Source organism: Heterocephalus glaber, unplaced genomic scaffold (assembly GCF_053883595.1).
Source record: "Heterocephalus glaber isolate CG9 unplaced genomic scaffold, H.glaber_assembly_v1.0 deba00001465, whole genome shotgun sequence".
NCBI classification, from domain to species: domain Eukaryota; kingdom Metazoa; phylum Chordata; class Mammalia; order Rodentia; family Bathyergidae; genus Heterocephalus; species Heterocephalus glaber.
In genome coordinates this window covers 26,180,360-26,200,256 of record NW_028258312.1, presented here as the reverse complement: position 1 = coordinate 26,200,256, position 19,897 = coordinate 26,180,360, and the positions used below count along the sequence as shown (strand labels likewise).

The 19,897-nt window shown below is 36.9% G+C and overlaps 1 long non-coding RNA gene across 4 annotated transcripts in view; it reads right to left on the bottom strand.

The window, feature by feature from the left end:
* The window catches only part of LOC110348501 (uncharacterized), a 127,552-nt gene that overhangs the window by 44,838 nt on the left and 62,817 nt on the right, over positions 1-19,897 (bottom strand). The window lies entirely within an intron of this gene.

The following is a 19,897-nucleotide window of genomic DNA, read 5'->3' as shown; positions in this document are numbered from 1 at the left end:
TATTTTTTCCCCATTCTCCTGCCCTCCCTTCAAATCCTCCATTTACAAAGACTGTTTCTGTTTTTTCTTTTTCTCATATTTATTCCATTCCCTTCTTTCCTTTCTCCTACCCCTCCCACTTTCCCTTCCCCTTTGGATCTTTTCTTCCTACTTCACATTATCTATTATACATTTTGGTCCTTATTTAGGATTAGAGATCCCCTTAGACCCAGCTATTCCCCTGCTGGCATCTTCCCAAAAGAATTAAAAGAATCATACCACAGCGATATATGTGCACCCATGTTTATAGCGGCACGGTTTATAATAGCTAAAACTTGGAAGCAGCCCAATTGCCCATCAACTGGAGACTGGATAAAGAAGATGTGTTTTGTTTTGTTTTTTAATGGAGTACTACTCAGCCATAAAGAATGAGAAACTAGAGACATTTATAGCTAAATGGATGCACATTCAGGCCATACTATTAAATAAAATAAATAGGACACACATGTGTAAATGCTGAATAGTTTCTCTGGGGTGAGAAACGGATGCTTAATTTTTAAACACATATCACAAAGAGGGAGGAAAAAATTTTCATTTGCATAATTTATTCTGCCTTGAACTCAACAATGGTGACTGACCTCACTCAGAGTCAAAGTCAAAAGATGAATACCTGCAGCAGGTTAGGGGGTCTGGGGCTCCACCCTCTAGGACTTCAGCATCTGAGGCCCTCCCTCTCCAGCTCAATTGTAGCTCCACAGAGCAATCCACTAGCTCTCTGATGTGGCAGGACTTTGTAGCAGCCACTTCCCTCTTCATGCAACAGTTTTCTCCTGGTCTCTACATGGCTGGCTTCCTTTAAGTCTCTAGTTGATTTTGTTAACTTAGTGGTGAGTTCTTCCCTGCCCATATTATGTAAAATAGTGACTTCCCCAGAGTTCCTCTCTTTTCACTCTCTACTTTTCATACAGAATGTCTTCATCAGTAGAATGTGAACTCCACAAGAGCAAGGACTGGTGTAGGTTTTGCGCACTGCTACCCTCCTAGCATCTAGAAATATATTATCACATAGTATATGCTTAAGAAATATTTATGGCAAAAATGCAACAATTTAAATTAGGGAAGCTATTTCAAAGAGCAGTACTTGCTAAAAACAAGGTAAACATAGTCTAATTGGGAAAATAAATACTGGATCTAGTTATAGTAAAATTTTATTGTAATATATCAAAGTAAAGGAAATAGAGTCTTTCTTTAATTTAATGAGGATAATTCAGAAGAAAGAAGAGAACCAAGTGGTTTGACAACAAGTAGAAAACAGTTCAGTCTGACAAAAATTAACACCAACTCTAATGTGAGTAGTAGAAGGTTTTGTCAGCAAAGATCTGATCTTGGAATTTCATTATTTAGAAAAGTAGGAGCAGATGGTATTTTTCCCTCCATGTAGATGATTGTGAATCACATGAAACCAAAGGTACCATGATTCTGCTATCAGTAAGGGCAAATGAACACAAATAGGATCTATGTGACTTAGGTTATTTAAAATCTGCAGTCTTTTTATGGTAGGTAAATTGAGGAAAAGTATAAAACAGTAGAGATAATGCTACTTGAAACTAAGTATTTCTAATCATTGTCTAATAATTGGGGTGGAGGCTGGGCATGATGGTGCCCACCTGAAATCCCAGCTACATCAGTGGCTAGGGCTGGAGGATCACAAGGAAGCCTGGACAACTTAGCAAGTCTCTGTATCAAAATAAAAATAAAAAAGGGCCAAGGATGTAGCTTAGTACTCTCTATTGATTGATTGACTTGGCGTGGATACCAGCCATTATAGAGACTCCGCAAAGCTCTGGTTGATGATAATTTCCAGGGCCAAGATTTAGGACTCCATGCAATGAAAATGCCACCCTCTTGCTATGATTATGAGAATGTACACTTAGTAAACTAAATATACTAAGAAGTCAACCTCAGTGATGTAGAAACTAAGGCTTCTCTTGAAAGGCTCTGACAAGGAAGTGTGCAGAAAGGGAGGAATTTTCGGAAGAAGGTAGCTATCCAGCGAGCGAGTAGATTTAGCAGATGATAGGACTCTACCCTCTCACAGAGGGCTCAGCTGAATTGGAAAATCCCTAGAAATAGAAGCTTCATTGTCAAGCACAGGCAGGATGTGACTGTGAAGTGGAATTGGTACAATGTAGTACTGTGTGAGTACCACAGTTGGGAGAAGAAATAAAGAAAAAAAAATGATGTCTACCATTCTCAAAGGTAGGTCAAAGCTACCATTCTCAAAAACTTGGGAATGGGCACCTACCCTGAAGGCTACACATCAAAAATAAAAATCATAATACAAAATCAACTTGAAGTTCCCATCACACCCATTCCTTTATGCTTGAAAGACAGTGATTCATTCTCACTCTCTGATTAAATGACACAGAAAATTAAGAGGCTTCTTTCATTTTAAAGAGCTTTGCTTGGAATTGTTTTATATACAAGTGCTGGATACTACTGCATTTGAGTAACCTAGAATAAGTGTCCACAAGACCTTAGGTAATATGTTTTTATCTTTTCCAGAATATTATGAAAAGAGTTCATTGGCAACTTTCTTTTCTGGGTATGGAAAAATATTTTGTGAACAGAAGAGTATAACCTAAAGAAAATGTTGATCTCGAAAACAAAATATAATTTGCAATTACTTAACTCTTCCCGTGTGTATGCATTTACTAAGAAAAGTGTTTCTTGGGTTCTAGAAAAACAATCTGAAGTGTCAAATAAAACAGTTTTTATTGTATATAGTGAGGCTCCCAGAATAATCTAAATGGCAAGTTTGCGGGGGTGGGGATCTGAAATCCCTCTCTATCAAAAAAAAGGTAACAGGTATTTGTAGTTATCAGCTAATGCTTGGTAAAGGGGAGTTATAACCTTGACAAAAGAAAAAGAATCCAGCTTTAACCACATGTGACAATTTTAATTTTATTAAAATATATCAGTGCATGTTTGTGGTACATAATGGTTACATTTGTCATGTGGAGTTTGTGTACGTACATAACACATCCTGATTCTTTGTTCTTCCCTTACTCTCCCCTCCCTCCCCTCTCAAATACCTTCCCATTGGAGAAAGATCTATATCTGTAGGCTGTTGGAGTGTTGGCTTTTGGAATATATCCCCAGAGACTTAATTGCTTTCCTTGGGGGAAGAAAAACAAGAGTGATGTTTAATAATTTAGTTAATCATAGGTGAGAGACATTTTTTCCAACAGTAATCTGGCACAAACATTTAGTCCTTCCTAAAATAATTTCTTATCAAATCCATCTTCACATAGCAGAACTCTCTGACCTGGCTTGGAAAGCCTCGGCAAGACACTTTTTTGTGCAAAACTACAGAAAGGGGTAGTTTTGAGACCTGACTAGACTTTTCTCTGAATCTACTACTATATTTACAAATTTTTAAAAAAACTTGCATTATTTTCTTGTTTACAGAAAAAAAGAAAATAGAAAAGGACTCAATGATCTCGGATAAGAATGACTCGTTCAAGTTTTCTAGAACTTTATGATTTGAGAAAGAAACTGCATCACAGATTACATCTCTTGTTCCATTCATTAAACAGCAGAGCTTGCAATGAAAGACAACTGGTATCCCTCGCAGTGTTTTGTTTTGTTTTTCATTAAGTTTACTGATACATTTTAGGTATAAAATACAGTTACATTCATCATTGGGATCTTGTACCTTTACATGAAGCATCTTGGTTCTTTCTTTTTTTCCCTTTCCCTTGCCCTCCCTTCACCCCCTCCACCCTTCCCTATTTGCAAAGACATTGTTTCCATTTTTTGTCTTTTCTCATGTTTTTTCTTTCCCCTTCTTTCCTTTCTCCTACCCCTCCCACTTCCCCTGCTCCTTTAGACCTTTTCTTCCTATTACACAATATCAATTATACATTTTTAAAATTACAATATCAAGATCTAGGAGACATTACCACAGATTTTACAGAATTTAAAAGGATATAGAAAGCATATTACAAAAATCTTTTTTGAAATAAATTTGACAACTTCTAAGAAGTACCTTGGAAGACAAATTAATGAAACTAACTCTGGAGGAAATATAAAATTTAAGTAGCACCTATTAAAGAAAGTATATTTCTAGCTTGAAAACCTACCTATATGACAACAGCAGACTCATATACATTTTAACTGATAAATTATAACAAACATTTAAAGCAGAAAAAAGAAGGAACACTTCTCCCCTCATTTTAGAAAATCAACATTGTGCTAATCCTAAAACTAGATAAAGATAATAGAACAAAAAAGTATGAACATAGATAGAAACTTGTTTAACAAAACAAACTATTAGAAGTCAGATCTGGCAGGATGTAGAAAGTGGTTTTGTTATAGGGATGGCAGTGTTGGTTCAGCATTGGAAGATTGACTCCCAAAAGTCATCATTTTACAGAGGAAAGCAAAAAGCCATATGATCCTGTCACTAGTTGGAGAAAAAGTATTGGACTAAATTCCACAGCTGTTCATGGTAAAAGCTATCAGGAGACTAGAAGTAGAATAGAACCTTCTCAACAGATTAAAGACATGTACTCCATACTTCCAGCGAGAATGCCTTATATGAATGGAGAAGATACAATGCTTTCCCCTTAAGGTGGGGAACAAGGGCAGATATGCTTACTCTTTATCTGTCCATTAAACGGTGAAACCTAGGCCTCACCAAAATAGTCTGGCAATAAAATGACACAATTAGGATAGGATTGGCAAGGTAGAAGCAAAATCTTTATATGTAGATGAAATGATCATCTACAGAGAAAATACTAAGAAATCTCTAGGAGCCCCTAGAACTTGTACTTGAATTTAGCAGGATTAGAAAACACAAGGTATATATAAAAACTCAGGTCTGTGTATACTTGCTATAAATGAAGAATTGGATATTGAAATTTAAAAGTTATATAGGAGGTCAAAGGGCCTAGAAAAGTTGAAAAAAGAAAAAAGAACAGTGTTGGAAGATGTTTACTACCTAATTTTAAAACTTCTTCTAAAGCTACAGTAATCAAGGCAGTGTTGGTGTAAGGAAAGACATATAGATCATTGGAATAAAACAGAGAATCTAGAAAGAGAACCACACATACATGGTCCACTGAGCTTTGAAAGATTATTTAACATTAGCATTTTATAGAATATAAACTCAATTCAAGAGCCAAGGAAGAGATAGTGTTTTCAGCAAATGGCACTTAGAACACCTGGTATCCATATATAAAAAATTAACCTCAACCTTTTATTTCCATACATGGAAATAACTTGAAGGGATCTATGAACCTAAATATGATAAAAGTATAAAACTTTAAGAAGAAATTATAAGGGAAAATATTTATGAATTCAGGGTAGGCAAGAACTACCTAGGATACAAAAGACATGATGTATAAAAGAAAAAAATTGATAAATGAGATTCCATCAAAATTTAGAACTTTAAACGACATCATTAAAATGAAAAGTAGTCCTTAAACAGACCATATTTACAATGCATATAACCTATGACCAGAATATATAAGGAGCTCTTACAGCTCATTAATAGATAACCCAATTAAAAAGTAGACATAAGAAGATGATAAATAGCCAGTATAGCACAAGGGAAGGTGTACAACTCTAGAATCAGAAAAATACTAATCAGTACAATAACAAGACTGAATTATATACTCATTAGGGAGATGAAGTTAAAAGTTTTAAAAGCCTTGTCATGACTTTTTTCTTTTTGCTGGATTCTCCCCCTTTGGGTTTAATTTGTCATGCCCAATGGATTCATTCTGCTGGGTTTCCTGGGGTTGTGATCCTCATTGTCTTTTCCTAGGGTATTGTCTAAAATTTTTGGAGTGCTGGTTTGATATTCATGAAGTTCCTGAGGTGCTCTTTATCATGAAAGTATCTTATTTCTCCATCAGTTTTGAAAGATAGTTTTGCAGGATACATCAATCTGGGTTGAAGGCTGTTTTCCTTTAGGGCTTGGAATACATCACTCCAAGCTCTTCTTGCCTTGAGGGTTTGCATTGAGAAGTCTGCTGTGATTCTGATGGGCTTTCCTTTGCATGTGATTTGTTTCTTTTCTCTCACCGCTTACAGAATTTTGTTCTTCTGTTGGGTTTCTGGAATCCTGACTATTATATGCCTATGTGTAGATTTTTTTTGATCAAGGCTATTTGGAGTCCTATATGCCTCACTTATCTGTATATCAAGTTCTTTTCCCCTGCTGGGAAAGTTTTCTGCCATCACTTCTGTGAACAGTTTTTTTATGTCATCTGCACTCTCTCCTCTTTCTTTATTGACTCCAATCAGTCTTATGTTATTCTTCTTTGCATCATCTAGCAGCTGCTGGATTGATTTCTCGTGTTCCTTTACAATTTTAAAGCAATTTTTCTTTTCCCGGTCACTAATTGCAATCTTTTCCTCTATATCTGAAATTGTATCCTCACATTGGTTCATTCTGCTGCTCAGACTTTCAATGGAGTTTTTAAACTCCTGGAAATCTGTTTGCATCTGTTTTATGGATTCCATTTGTTTCCTATGTTGGGACTCCATCATTTTCCTCAGATCCTCTATTTTTTTATCTGTGTCCTCTCTAGATTTATTAATCATGTCTTGCACCATGAGCAAAATCTTTTCTGTTAGCTGAGTAATTATTTCTGATTTCATTTTTCCCAGATCCTCTTTTCTTGCCAGGTCAGGGAGTCCAGATGGTTGAGTATCAGATTGTTCCATCTTGTTTCCCTTTGGGGTTGCTGCAGGTGATCCAGAAGTCTGTTTTTGAGCCTTGTTTACATGTCTTCTCATTTCCATGGGCAGCCCTGCTTCTGGTGCCCACGTGGCTCACCTTCTCTGCCCTAGGAGCTTGGGATTGTGGTGGGGGAGCTTTCTTCCGGGTTCTGGGACCGGCTCAGCTTCTCTGCCCTAGGAGCTTGGGATGGTGGTGGGGGAGCTACCTTCTGGGTGCTGGGACCAGCTCAGCTTCTCTGCCCTAGGAGCTCTCCCTCACAGTGTTTAGGAAATTGCACTTGATAGCTAATATGTCCTAGTTAACTTTACCTGTTTATTTTTGTTTTCTAGTAAGAGTATTTATTAATTACCCATTTGGCTTGCTTTTCTTTTCTTTTTTTTTTTTTTTTTTTGGTACCGGGGATCAAACTTGGATCCTTGCATTTGTGAGGCAGGCGCTGGAACCACTGAGCTAAATCCCCAGCCCCGGGCTTGCTTTTCTTAATTACCATATTACAGTGCTGCTTTAGAAAAGCCAAGTAAAAGAGCCTTGAACACAAAGTAAAAACTAAACAATAGCCCAGACCCAGATCAGAAATTCAAATAAGGCAAATAAAATATTTTGAGGCATTTATGGAAAGGCATTGAAGGTTTTTAAAGATCCCCTTATTACAAATGTTTAAAAACCTGCATTTAAAATCTGGACTTTGGGTCAGGGTGTGGTGGTGCACATTTGCAATCTTAACACTCTAGGCTGAGGCAGGAGGATCACAGGCCTGAGCCTAGCCTGGCCAACTCAGTGACTTAGCAAGACCTTATCTCAAAATAAAAATAGAAGAAAAGGACTCCGGATGAAACCTAGGGTGAAAGCCCTGGATTAAATCCCCTCTACTGCAAAAAGAAAAGCAATCTAGACTTTGATTTACTACCCACAGTGAAATGAGACAAAGGTAAGAGGAATGGTAGACTCTTGAGAAAGAACAACATATTTGTCTGGAGCTAGTCAGATCAGAGACGATTCTCTCAGCCACTCCAGGGTAATATTTCCAGCAAATGATAATAAGATTAAGAAGTTAATATTGGAAACTCAGTTATATTGCTTTTAATCTACAGTAGAAAATCTCTTAACCAACTTTCATCCACCCAACTCATGAGTTCAGTCTACACTCTCATTTCCACAATAAAGCATGCTATAAAGCATGTGGCCCATTCCAACAGCAAAAGCCAGATTAAGCCTGTCACCACCCCACCTGTACCTCTTGTTGCAGATAATTAAATGTATCTCCATGAACATAAATCAGGAAGAGCAGACAGAGTGCAGAGCATAATCAATAAAAGTCTAGGCTTCTTGGGTTTGTAAGCCATGTATAGATCTTTGGCTATCATTACCTCCACACGGTAATAAGCAGAAGCAGGCAGAGAAAACTACTGTTTTTAGGAGACAGAGTGATAGCAGACTGGTCTTCATTCTCTTTAGCAATGAAATCCCATGAGTTTTTGAAGCCCAGAGTGACCCCAAACCCTTGCACCAGCATCACAGAGACCATAAGAGCTGGTTGACCTCCAACCTAAGCACATGGTACTTAGCCAACTTCTTGGAAAATTATTAATGAGGAAAATGCTAAGGGTCACTGAGGACTGTGGGTAGGGGTAGTCTCCCCAGAATAACCTGTGCTGCTGATTGAGGCTGAACAAGACACACTCTGCTGCCCAGGCATTTGCCTGCACACTTGCTGTATGTTCTCCACCTTTCCCTTTCCTTAATGAACAGTTCCACGGCAGTTATGATCCTATTTCTACTCCACCCCCATATAATACAAGTACAGGAAGAAATGTAGCTTTCCTCTTGATTTTATGGATCATCAGACCAGAATGAGGGACTGTTAGACTCTTTGGAAAGCATTGGATGGCACCCAGAGAACTTGGACTTGAGTGTAGGAACTTGAAGAGACTATGGATATTTTCATTAGGATGGAGATGCTTTACCATGGAAGGAGGATTTTATGTGTCGGAATTAGTGAATACTTGAATAATGAAAGACAGATACATGCTTCCTATTTGCAATGACTGAGGCAAGAATACAAATGGAGGCATCATACCAAGATTTTTTTTAACTTATTAAATAAAAAGTTGTAATGGATTGTTTCTCAGATGGCCATGGGAGTCGCTCCCATCCTGCATGCCATTTTGTACAGCGATTTTTCCACTTCTCCTGTCCAATAGTTGGACCTATTTTCCCTCCCCTTTCCCTTGGCAAGTCCTATGACTTGCTATAAGGCACTAGAAGATGGCAGATGTAAGGTTTCTTGGCCTAGACCATAAAAACATTATAACTTCTCATTTTCACCCCCTTGGATAACAACTGCCACTTGAAGAAGCTCATGAGTAACTTTATCATAAGAAAACACACAGAAAGAGAGGCCATTGGGAGAACAAAGCAAGTACCTTAATTGGCCGGCAGCATCCAGGCTCCAAACATGAGTGAAGCCATCTTGGATTTTCCAGACTGACCTACATCCCCGTGGAACTATTCATACAGGAACAACAAAATGATTGTGATATTAAACTACAAACTTTTGGCTGTTATATAGCCATAGATAAGTGATATGTGGCAAAAGACAGACATTATGAACTGAAAAGCCAAATTCAATTTTAGATATTTGAACTCTTTTGAGTCCTGTGTTGCAATTTGCCAGTGCTGGCCATCCTGGCTGATGCACTCTTTCATTCTCTGTCCATTTCCTATCCACCTGTACCACAAGGAGTCTCAAACACATGTGAAAGGACTCCTGGCCTTCTCACCCACACTCCACTCATACTCCAGAAGTGTGTGGAGTTCACCCTCCAAAGGAGCCACTTGCGGCCTGGGAGGCAGACTCAGAACTGTGGAGACAAAGTATTTTAGAGTCCTGGATAGAGAGGTTAAGAGGGGGGCATGGACTCTGGTGAGATAGGTCCCACTGGCCCTTTGCCACCTCACTCCCATAAAGTGGCAACACTAGAATCAAGTCAGAGCAAAATGTATGAAATCATCTGCCTGCTTTCGAAAACAAACACACATTGTTTTAATTATCTGTTTTACCCTTTTCCGTTCTTGGGTAGTAATAGAATCTTTAGTGAACTACCATGCAGTAATTCAGTGGTAATTAAGCTTTTCCAAGCTTCCTTTGCAGCTGGATAAGAGACTTTCTGAGAAAATAGAAAAGTAGAAAAAAAGTAGAAAATACTTTCTCAGTTTTTTCTCATGAGTTATTTTTGCTTACAAAAAATAGTTCCTTCCTATTTTCATATTTACTACCCCCAGTTGTCACTATATTCTTTTGTAAATTTTTCTGGTCATGTGGTCGATTTATTTACCATGGTGGACTTAAAACAAGTTTTCATTTCTATTATAAGATTCACCCACAAATAGTTCCTGCATCTGTCCCTGAGCCCTGTTCCTATGTAGAGCTAAGTGTGTGCGGGCTGCTTCCTTTCTGGTGTGATCTGAAACCCAGCGGCAAGAATGCTCCTTCAAAGAACTCTGAATAGTAAGTCACACTGCCTAAGCTACTTCTTTTTTTTTTTTTTTTTTTTTTTGTACCCGGGATCAAACTCAGGACCTTGCGCTTGTGAGGCAGGCAGCAGAACCACTGAGCTAAATCCTCAGCCAAGCTACTTCTTATTTTGAGGTATGGAGGAAGGTGAAAAATAGGTAGCCATTAGAGAAATATATTAATAATGTATTAGCATAAATCCCTAAAATAAACTCTCTGTAGCTGTATTTCTTCATCCTTTTACATTATCCAGTCCTGATTGCTTTAGCATATATTCTTAGTTGTGAGAAGCAGTAAAGCACCCAAAGGCATACATCCTAAAGTTAGACTATGTGCTTACAAACTGTTGGCCCCTCACTTCCTGTGTGACATTGGTTGAATGACTGACTTGTTCCTATCCTAATCAAAGGGTATAATAATAACTGCCACTTTCCTAATTTGTATACATAAAAAGATATGTGTGATGATTTTAGCCTAGCATCTAGAATTCTGCAAGTATTCAGTAAACATGATAATTCTGAGGCTCCAAATTAATCCCAAATATTATTCAAAAAGCATTATAATAAAATGATATACACAGAAAAATTACAGCAATGCAAATTCAGTGGCATATGTGACTAATATTTTAAGAGATCAATAAAAAATGAATAACATTGGGGCTGGGGATTTAGCTCAGTAGTTCTGCCGCCTGCCTCGCAAGCATAAGGACCTGAGTTTGATCCCCAGTACCAAAAAAATAAATAAATAATAATAACTACCATAGTGAAGACTCAAATAAGGTTATTTTATTGATGTATTTTAAAGTTGGTTTTATTTAAAACAGGTATTGGGTAATTCTCCACTAGATTACTCAATAAAATACTTTCTTACTAAATTATCTGACTCATTTTTCCTGCTACAACACAAATATGTGAGTAAAGAGCTAAAGGAGGGAAATCTAACAGGAAATACCCATGCAGGGGATTATTTGAACAGCACCACCCACTGCTCTGAGCTTGATGGACATTTGCAAAAAGTCCCACGTTATCCAGCAAAATACGACCATCGATAAATGAGTGTGGAGAGGGGGAAGCAAAGTAGACAGACCTGGTGATGGCGGCAAATGGAGAGGAAGGATTCTTTACAACACGCATCCCGCGTCTGCCGGGCGGTGACGCTGACCCAGCTAGCACAGTGACGGAATACTAAAATGTTTCCTTGGAAGAAAGGAAAGCCAAATCGTTTGAAGGATTGCCAGCTACCAAAACCTAAAACAGTACTGGAGAAGCAAATCATTATTTATAATTATTTTTCAAAGTATTCAAACCAGGGAGAGTAATATAAGAAAGGGCCGGGAAATAGAAAGCCACAAAGAAGGGTTCAAGTTGTGTTTTTGAAAGTCATATATCTGCTCGCTCAGGCCCAGTTTGTAGCAAATTATTATTACTGTCTTCATTGTAGTTATTGGTCAAAAGAGACAGGTCCAGCACAACTTGCTGGAAAGCACATTTTAAAAGCAAAATTTTTCTCCTTTTTCTTTCAACAGAAACGAGAACTCAAGCACATCCTTCTTTGATCAACTGTAACTAAATTTAGTTTGCCTCCTCTTTACCAAAATTCTTCCACAGATATGCTCTTTGTCACACATTCCAATTAATTTAATCATTGTACCTAGAAAATTACATTATTAAGAAATCATATCCTACAACCATAGGCTCAGATACTAACCTGTTTCCCTCATATAAATAATGTCACTCTTCTAAAAAAAAAATTCTTTTAATTCATGACGTCTGGGAGGTATGACTCTGATTCTCTTGGACTTGAATACAGGAAATTAAAAAAAAAATAGGCAAGAGAGAAACAACTCTCCATTCAAAACTCAAAGATATCCTTAATGGGACTTGTGCTGCTCATCATTAAGAATGAAATAAGTATTTTTTAGGACACACATGTGTAAATACCTAATAGTTTCTCCACTGTGAGAAACTGAAAGTATAAATAATTAAAAGGATTACAATGAATAATTGATCATTTGAAATACAAAGAAAAGGTCCAAAGGTATAGGGGAAGAGGGAAGGGAAGGGGAAAGGTAAGAAGGGAAAGGAAAAATTATGAGAAAAGGAAAAAATGGAAACAAAGTCTTTGTAAATAGGGAAGGGTGGAGGGGGTGAAGGGTGCACAGGAAATGGGAAAAAAATTAAGAACCAAGATACATCATGTACAGGTACAAGCACCCAATGATAAATGTAAACATGTTGTATACCTGAAATGTACCAGTAAAAGAATTTATGCCAAAAAAGAATGAAATAAGTATTTTATAAAAGTTGTAGCCATTCCAAAGAATAGATTTAAAGGCATATAGATACTCTAGAATATAAATTGGTAAGGAATCTGGTTGGTGTGTAGCTCAACCATACAAATGCTAGCAATGGTCCAGATGGACTACTTGGTATCTCTGCCAAATTGAAGTTGATAGTACTTAGCTTAAATAAAAAGGAAGGATGGATTATCATAGAACATAATGGCTGTGGGTGTACTTCACCCTATTATCTATAGATGGTGCCAATGTGACATTTAAAATCCCCCAGGAGTAGCGTAAAAGTCTAATAAACATACTTAATTTCTTTTATCTCCACTACTCTGAAAAACTCATGCTATATTCAACTAAAAATGATTTCAATTCTGTACTACAGAGTTGCACTTAATTACTCTATTAAATTTCATGAGCTTCGGCCACCTACTGTATTGAGGGCACAGAAATGAATTCTTGCAGGCTTGGCAAGTAGTCCCAAAAACTAACAAAGCCCAACAGTAATTAATCACACCTTTACTCATTTATTATACCTTTCCTCGAGTACAGACTAAAAGAAGAAATTGTACATCCCATTTTTGTTCGGCCCAATGAGTTAGAGATTCTAATATGCAGAGGAAACTTGGAAGATTATTTCTTGAGAAGGACACTGAATCCCAAAGTGATCCTGGCATTTTCATCCTCCCTGGTAGACTACAGGGGAAACCACATTAGAATCCAAGTCTTGAATCAAAAGTCTTGAATCTCCGTCCAGACAGCATTCTAAGCAGCTTCCTGCAATCGGTCGGTCTTTCCTTACTGCCCTTCCCACCGCCTTCCGCTTCTTCCCCATTACTCCCCTTGTAAAGACTCCTTGCAATAATTCCTTTATTTCTCCTTCTTTACAACATCAAGGTTGAAACTTCTGAACTTGGACAGTCTTTGTCAACACCTCAAGTGTTCCTCAAGTTGATTTATTAAACAGTAAAGCACCAACGTGTTTCCAAGTGGCTTACACAGTTACTTTCCTAAGGTTCCACGGGGGCCCTGTGGGGGACCCTGGTCTTATTTAACTTAGATAAAATTTTCAATATAATGAGGGAAAGAAAGTGACCACAGAGCAGAAAAACCTATATTAGAATCTTGCTTTAAATGTGCTAATTTTTCTACCAAACAAACAAAATATTTCAAATGTAATTTAATGTAATAGTCTAACAAGTGACGCTTCAGTTTACATAATTAGAGTGCATAGTTTTGAAAAAAGAAAAAAATCACTATGTAGTATGCATGTAAATTTCCATTCTTTCATTTACAATGTTATAGTCTCAAAAAAGTAATAAACCCTTGATTCCTGTAGCAACATATTTCATGCTGTTATTTCTCAGTTTCTGGAGAATGTAGCTTAGAATTAGTTTCCTCACATAAATTCTGTGGTTTTTAACTATGGCTTGTTTCTTTGAGGATTCATACATTATTTCATTCTGGAAATTTTTCTTTCACCCTTCCCAGAAAAACCATATACATTTAAACAGTTATTTTACATTATAGCAAAGAGGGAGAATAGAAAGAGAATCACCTTCCATTAGAAGAATGAAACAAAATTTCATCAATTATCAACACTGGATTAAAAGCATTTGATGTTAGTGGCTTTCAAAGTGTGTCCAAAAAGTATTTTCTGTTCTAAGTTTATCAACATGACTGAACCTTAGATATTTTCAGAGATCTACAACTGTGTTCCAAACACCTCTTATGTAACCCTTGTTATTGTTACTTACTTAAAATAAAAATAAAATGCATGGTTACCTTTAGAAAACCTACCTTGTAATCTTGCCAAAAATAAAAATCTTTAAAAATTTTTAAGAACTACTTTAAAAGAATCTGTTTTATGGACTTAATAAATGACATCAAAGTCATTAAAACCACTTTCAGCATATAATATACTTTATCTGGGACATTGGACAGTTTCACTTGAAAAAAGCTATCCATTTAACTAATAGTCTTGATTTTTCGCTCATGTTCTCATTAGAGGAAATGCTTGCAGGAACTTTCTTTTACAGCTTCCCACAGCTCCCATTTTACTATATAAGCAAAACAAAAGAAAACTCCTTTAATAGGAAGAGTAAGGATTGGCCATAAACCCTGGAAATCAGGAAACAGACCGCAGGCCTGTCATCCATACTGCAAGAGTTCTTGAAGAAGCATAGTTCTTTATTAACTGTCATGTTTGGGTCCAAGGGATTGAGGTCCAAAATTCTGTTCTTATTTCCTTAGAAGTGATTATGAGACATTTTGTTAATGAATACTGCTTATAAGGGCATTTTGGAAAAAAAATTACTGCATAATATGAAAAGTCCTTAAGTAAAATATGCAATCTTTGTATGAAATTTAAATTATTTTGCTCTACTTTGACAATGAATAACTAGTAAGTGTTTCATGAAAATATAATTGACAAAAGGGCAGGAGTAAAATGTTTATCTTTTGCTACTGTCACCTATTATGAAGTGTTTAGGAAAGCATGTGAACAACCAGGCAGCCTTCTTTATCTGTAGAACAGAACTGGGTATGTTCTGCATTATTTCTTACCTCTACTTTGAAAACTTACGTTTTCTGCTGAGGTATACGAATGATTCTTTGTGTTTGTTTTCTGAGAATAACCTGTCAAAAGTGAACTATGTAAATTATAAGATGCTAAGGAAACATCAGGTTTTTATTAATTTTTATTAATATTTTAGTTAAATCCCCATAGTCTCAGTTACATTTGCCAAAATTTCAACAACTTGATAACTTGATGTATAATGTAGACAAATGAGATGCCAGAAAACTTGGAAAAAAATATTTTGAAGCCGTAGCATGTTAGTATTATGGGTTGTAATAATTTCTTTTTCCTCTTTAGCAAGGAAGAAATGTATAGGCATAAGCACAATGTTTTTAATGAATAAAAAAATCATCTGAGATGCTTTAACAATCTAGGTTCCTGACCTCCCACATACACTCACATGCAGTGAATGGAGTCTGGAAGATCAGGAAGTTGAGTTTGGTGCAGATGGCCCAGTAATTTAAAATTCTAATCCCTAACCTTTATGCTGTCAAGACGACTATGGAGATACACTAACGCTATCCTTAGCAACCGGGTCTCACGGTTCCATGACCCCAGACCTCTGCTACATGCATCAGGAACTCCTGAAGGCTGTAAAGTTATCTTTTGAAATTATTTTGAATTTTATTTATATTGTTGCTAATGGTGTGGATCATTCAATCACATTCATGTTTAATAACCATTGGTTTATCCCCACTAATTCTATTATTATCAAACATCTTGGTTATTTACACTTTTTTATTACTATGAATATATAGTTTGGAAATCACATGCGTTCTGTTTATCAAATGAGTCTTGGAGTTGAGTTACTGGATGCTAGTATATTCATTATGTTCCAGGATTGTACAAATTCACAGCTCTGCCTTTAGTATATGAGACTGTCCAGTTCCTCTGCCTTTTCACCAATGTTCATTTTTTAATTTTAGTCATGCTCATGTATTTGAAGTATTATTTTACCATTTTCTTACAAATAATGAATTTAAACCACTATTCGTAAGTTTACTTGCCATTGAGATATGCTTATTAAATCTCTTCAAATCTTGCCCATTTTTCTATTGAATTATCTGTCTTATAGACTTATAGAAAAGTCTTTTAAAGTATACTTGGAGTGTGAACATTTTAACCCAGTCCATAGCTTCCTTCTTTATTAGTGGTGTCTTTTGATAAACACAGATTAATTTTGATATAATCCAATATTTAATTTTTTCTTTTATGTCTAATACTTTATGTGCTCTATTGAAGATTTCTTTGAATATGTCAATGCCATTAAAAAATGTAACCCTCAGGGTGGGGGATGTAGCTCAGTGATGCTGCACCTGCCTGGCAAGCTCAAGGTCCTGAGTTTGAGCCCTCGTTCAAAAAAAAAATGTATCCCTCCACTTGCCCTGAAATTTCCCTTGCTTCGTCTGCACAGTTTAACTCAGCAACACACCTAGAGTCAACTTCTATATACTGGGTGAGGCGAGAGCCTTGTTTTGTTTCTTAGCTACCTATTCAACCCAACACCTTTTAATTTAATGGAAAGATAAACATTCTTTCCTATATACGCAGTGTTCTGTTTCATAAATCAGGAGAATGTCTGTCTATACACTCCTTTGCTTCTGAACTGTATTCTGCTCCAGTTTTAGTTTATCCTTGTGGCAGAATCACACTGGGAAGTGAGCTACCTTGTAAGTGTACCGATAAGTATTTTCTTGGTGGTTACGATGTTACTATGCTTAAATAAAGAATTCTAGGTGGATGTGAGCACATGGAGTGTGTATGTGTTGATTTTTTATTATTTATTTATTTATTTGTTTGTTTGTCTTTTCTTTTTAATTATGAACTAATTTTTAAATATGTTTTAATTAGTACAATAAAATATGAAAATGTACATATTAGCAGGGTACCACACAATGTTTTGATACATGTATTCATTGCATAATGTTTAAATCAGGTTAGACATATTTATCTCATTGTTTTTCCTTTTTTAAGGTGAAGACTTTCAAAATCTTTTCTTCTATCTTTTTGAAATGTAGAATATGTTGTTATTATGTAGTCACCCTACTATGCTATTTGTGGACTAATCAAAGTTCCAGATCACAATATTTTAGTATAACTAAATTTAAAAGTATATATTTAAGGTGAACAAAGTACATACAGTATAATAGAGTCATAATAGTGTAGCCCTGGTGTTTTCTAACACGGTGTTAATGTTTCTTGCAAGACATACTTCTTCCCATCCACTTAATTGATGAAAGTCCAGTGATTTGACCCTGACAACAAATCTAGCCATAACTGTATCAAATAAAAACAACTGGGCACATAATTGATTGTACTGCTAACCTTGATGGAATAGATTTTTAACTTGCAACAACCTATAAAATATTGCACTCTATTAATGATTTCATGTTCTACTTAGTAGTCTGCCAATTATAATAATAAAAAAGATAAAATTCATTGAGATCATTAGGTAAAAGATACCTAGTCTTAAAAAACACTCATAGGTTAGGATTTGAAAATTGAATCAATTTTTTAATAAATCAAGAAAGGAATCTTGTTTGAGTCAATAAAAGAAGAAAGGGGTGTGAGGAGGAGGAGGAGTTAGTTAACTCTTGATCACTTACCTTAATTCCATTTACTAAAAGTTCAATTGCTCATTTGGGTTTTGGATAGACCCAATTTTAACATGTCATGTCATTTCTTAATTAATGCATTGATAATTATACATATTTATAGGGTACCATGAGATTTTTCAATAGATGTATTTATTGTGTAATATTTAAATCAAGGTACAGATTCTATTCCCTGTCATTTTTAAAAGTCAAATAAATACTGTGACTTGGTCAAATGGTGTAGGAAACAGACTCCACATCAGAAAACTGAGTACAAGTGCTGTTCTGTGCATGAATCTGTGGCGATACCCCAGGGGAATGAGAGAAGCAGGATTAGGCAAGGACACTCACTCGTCCTGTGGCAAGAAGCTCAGTCTCTTCCACAGAGACCTCTGAAGCTGAGACTGTGCTTCCAGTGTGCTTCCAGTGTTCATGGGAGTTCTGGGCCTTGTGGCTATGCCTAGACTAGAGATAAGATATAGACTATGCCTGGTATGGCTGGGCACCGGCCCCATGGTTGAGGGCAATTGCAAGGTGCCAATTCAACTGTGAGCTGTCAGCAGGCAACAGTCCTAGCAATTAGGGAAATGAATACCTCATCCCAGGAGGTGGACTGTGGGTGGTGAACTGCACTATCCACTGCCATTGCCCCTACTGGATCTGCTCCTTCACATGATAAGTTTACTCTGGATCCCCAGGATTCTGATTGCTCTCCGTGCCTAAGAAAACCTGCAAGAAAAAATAACAGTGGGAAAAACTAGAGTCCACGGCTTTAGCTAGTATCAGTGTTGACTAATAGTCATCATTTCTCTCCTGCACTACCCTTTCCAGGTTAACTACGACCTTTGTAAGTGCCTTTGCAGTTATAGGTAGATTTCCTGGGGAATGAGCAAGACTTTCATCTCTGAGAGGTCTGAATTCTTGGGTATTATAATTTTCTTGACTCACAACTAACGCTGATTCTATCCACTTACTCTCAAAATTTGGCAGGTGACTACCAATAGGAACCCCAGTGGATCAACTAGGCCCTAGTCAACTTCTTCCATGATCCCACTGTGTAATATCAATCTCACCTCTTCCTGATTATCAAGTCAGTTTTTCCTCCCAGTCTAGTGAAAGAAAAATCACCCATCGTGGGTGGGCAACACCATGGTTAAAAGTTCAAAGAGATTCTTGGTGTGTTCCCTGGTAAAAACATTCCCCTCCTGGGAACCAAAACTGATAGAACCACATAATCCAGAGTCTCATGGCAGAAAATTCAAATTTCCCAAGTAGATCACTAAGATGATAATAAGAAGGCCGTATTTGTTGATTCTGGGTACTGTAATAAAATACCAGAGGGTAGTACCTTTATTTTAAAAGGGGTTTATTTAGCACACAATCTTGAAGGTTCAAGAGCAGTGGCTCAACTCTGGTGAAAACTAGTGGTAGATGACATACAATGGTGGGAGAAAGAGATCACATTGTTCTCCAAAGAGAAGGAAGACAGGAGGCACTAGCCTTGCTCTTTTTATCTAACTGAGTCACAGGACAACACTCATAATAGCGATTGAGATGGATACAAGAACCCTCTTGTGATAACCTACTCAGAGGTCCTGCATGAACCCTGTTCATCCCTTCTGAAGGCAGTGTCCCTAAAGATCTCCCCTGACCCACCTCTTAAAGATACCACTATCTTCTGCATCACATCAGTGGGAACCGAGCTTCGAGCACATGAATTCTTAGAGGACAAACTACATTCAAACTATAGCAGAGCCCACTTCTCCACACCTACCTCCACTTGTTGGTTTCCAGATCCATGTGTTCTACCCCCTGGAATCACATGACTATTGATTTAGAGTGCACCCAAGTCTATTCATATTAAATGCATCTGCAGCTAAGAGGATAGCGTCCTATCCTTACAAGGTAGCATCTCTAAACTGATGCATCTGCTATGTCTCTGGAAAGCATTTCCAGGGGCAGAAATGGACAGTGACTATTAATGAGTTTCTTCTTGGAGTAACAGAAATGTTCTAAATTAGAGCATAGTCATAGTTTCACAATCTGTAAATATGTTAAGATGTGTTGAATTTACACTTGAAAGAGTGAGCTTCAATGATGTGTATCATAAGCTGATGCTGTATTAGAGATTTATCATCAGCCTCTTTTGATAGAAGATTGAATATTCAGCAATGCAGGTGCTACATTAGTC